This window comes from Palaemon carinicauda, chromosome 7 (assembly GCF_036898095.1).
Source record: "Palaemon carinicauda isolate YSFRI2023 chromosome 7, ASM3689809v2, whole genome shotgun sequence".
In the NCBI taxonomy this organism is placed as follows: Eukaryota; Metazoa; Arthropoda; class Malacostraca; order Decapoda; family Palaemonidae; genus Palaemon; species Palaemon carinicauda.
The window spans coordinates 69,391,953-69,394,452 of NC_090731.1; positions in this window are offsets into that span (position 1 = coordinate 69,391,953).

Sequence of the window (2,500 nt, forward strand, 5' to 3'; positions counted from 1 at the left end):
AGATTAGTAAACCACAATTTTTCTTTTGATAAGATATATATTTCTTCTAAAAAAAGATGAAAGGTAAATGTTTGTGGATTTAATACAAAATAAAAAGAAAAAAAAATTTCATGAGGGGCAAGTACAGAATAAGCAATTTTCGTTATGAACAGTCATAAAGATTTCGAAAACTTCGGTAACTAATGAAACAGAAAATAAATAAATCAAACTTTTTCCATAATCAAAGCCAAAAATAATACAGTTCAACGTAAAAAATCTGAATAAGACATTAAATAAAAAGCTATCTAAAACAAACATCTAGAATAAAATTATATTCGTTCTACGTTGGCAATGTTTAAAAGGTAATCTTATATAACAGATTTTTTCTTTTTTGGCTAAAAACTTGTTTCAAACATATATTATGTTGAAAATAAAAATGTATCATAAATATTTTTTTATATAATGTCAATTGTCTTTTTTATCTGAGTCTGGCTTTAACGAGGGTAGCACTACATTTTCTTTGTGAGATTTTAACAGTCGCGACATATTTTTGTTTGTTGACAAAGAAATAAAAAAAAATCATCGTAAACAGAGAGAGAGAGAGAGAGAGAGAGAGAGAGAGAGAGAGAGAGAGAGAGAGAGAGAGAGAGGGGGGGAGTGTGGTTAATGTTTTCAAAATTTTAGAAATAATCTCTACCTTCCACTCGAGCCTAATTATGAAGGGACATAATTAAAAAGAAATTATCTTTTTATAAACACCCTTTGTAACACTAATAATCCCCTCCTAGAATAATTTAGGTCATTATCCTCCACTTTCTCTGTATCAAAAAATTAATAAAACTCAAAAGACAAGAACACCACTTGCCTGCAAGTAAAATATGCAGTGAGGTTGAAAACATAAAACCTTAGATATTTCAAAAAAAATTTAATTCCTTTTATAAGATTTTCACATATGGGCCATTATTATTATTATTATTATTATTATTATTATTATTTCTAAATTGTCCCCCGTCCTCATACACCTGACAACTCTGAGATTACCAAACAATTCATTTTCGCTGAAGAGGTTAACTACTGTAATGTAATCGTTCAGTGGTTACTTTCCTCTTGGTAAGGTTAGAAGCGAATCTTTAGTTATGGTAAGCAGCTTTTCTAGGAACAGGACACTCGAAAATCAAACCATTTTTTCTCTAGCATTGGTTAGTGCCATAGCCTCTGTACCATGGCCTTTCAATGTTTTGAATTACAATTCTCTTCCTTGAGGGTATACTTGGGGACACTGTTCTAATTTGTATCTCTTCCTCCTGCTTTTTTGAAGTTTTTATAGATTATATAGGATAGATCTAATCTAATGATGTTAATGTTCTTAGTAAATTTTATTTTGATAATTTATTACTTCTCTTTTAGTTTTTAATGTCCTTGTTTCCTTCCCTCACGGGGCTAATTTTCCCGTGGAGCCCTTGGGCTTATAGCATCCTGCTTTTCGAACTAGGGTTGTGGCTTAGCTTATAATAATAATAATAATAATAATAATAATAATAATATGTAGATTCTAAATATATTTTCATAAATCTTACAATTTTCCAAAGTTCATGATTTAGCCATATCATCATAAATCTTATAAACTCTCAAAGTTCAAGATATGGATTAATGAATCGTGGAAAACATTGAAATTAAAAGACAAAGAATTGTATAGATGAAAGCCTTTTGTCTCACCCCAAAATCCGGCTTGCAGCAAATGTTAATATTTCATGAAGCTGAGAAAAGAAAGGAAAAAACGAAATTTGCATGACAACGGCGATCCAAACTGAGGAAAAATTAAAGCAGCAAACGATGAAGAAATTGAATTAGAATAATTGCTATTTTCTCTTTCCCTAAGTTTCTTAACTGGATTTGGTGGTTTTTCGTGTTTATTTTTTTTTTCTCCATGAATTTACTTCATTAATTTTCTGTACGGTGTAGCACAAGAAGAAATAATTTTCTTGGGATAAATTACACACACACACAGACATATATATATATATATATATATATATATATATATATATATATGTATATATATACATATATATATATATATATATATATATATATATATATATATGTATATATATATATATATATATATATATATATATGTATATATATATATATATATATATATATATATATATATATATATATATAGATACACACACACACACATATATATATATATATATATATAATAAGCCATATATTTTAGTATATTAATGTCTGAATTCTCCTACCGAAATCACTGAAAGACAATAGCATCTGACCGGCCGGGAATCGAACCCTAGTCCAGGATGCTTGTATGACAGTGACCGTCCCACTTAGCCACGAAGAAAGATAAAAATTCGATGACAATTCTTCTGTACATATTCCTGTCGAATTCAGTTTTTTTTTGTACTTAGAATTGAAATCAAGCCATCTTCACCATCGTAGCTAATTGGTAGGTTTGTAACTTGGCATTCGATTAATGATAAATTTCGCACATTTA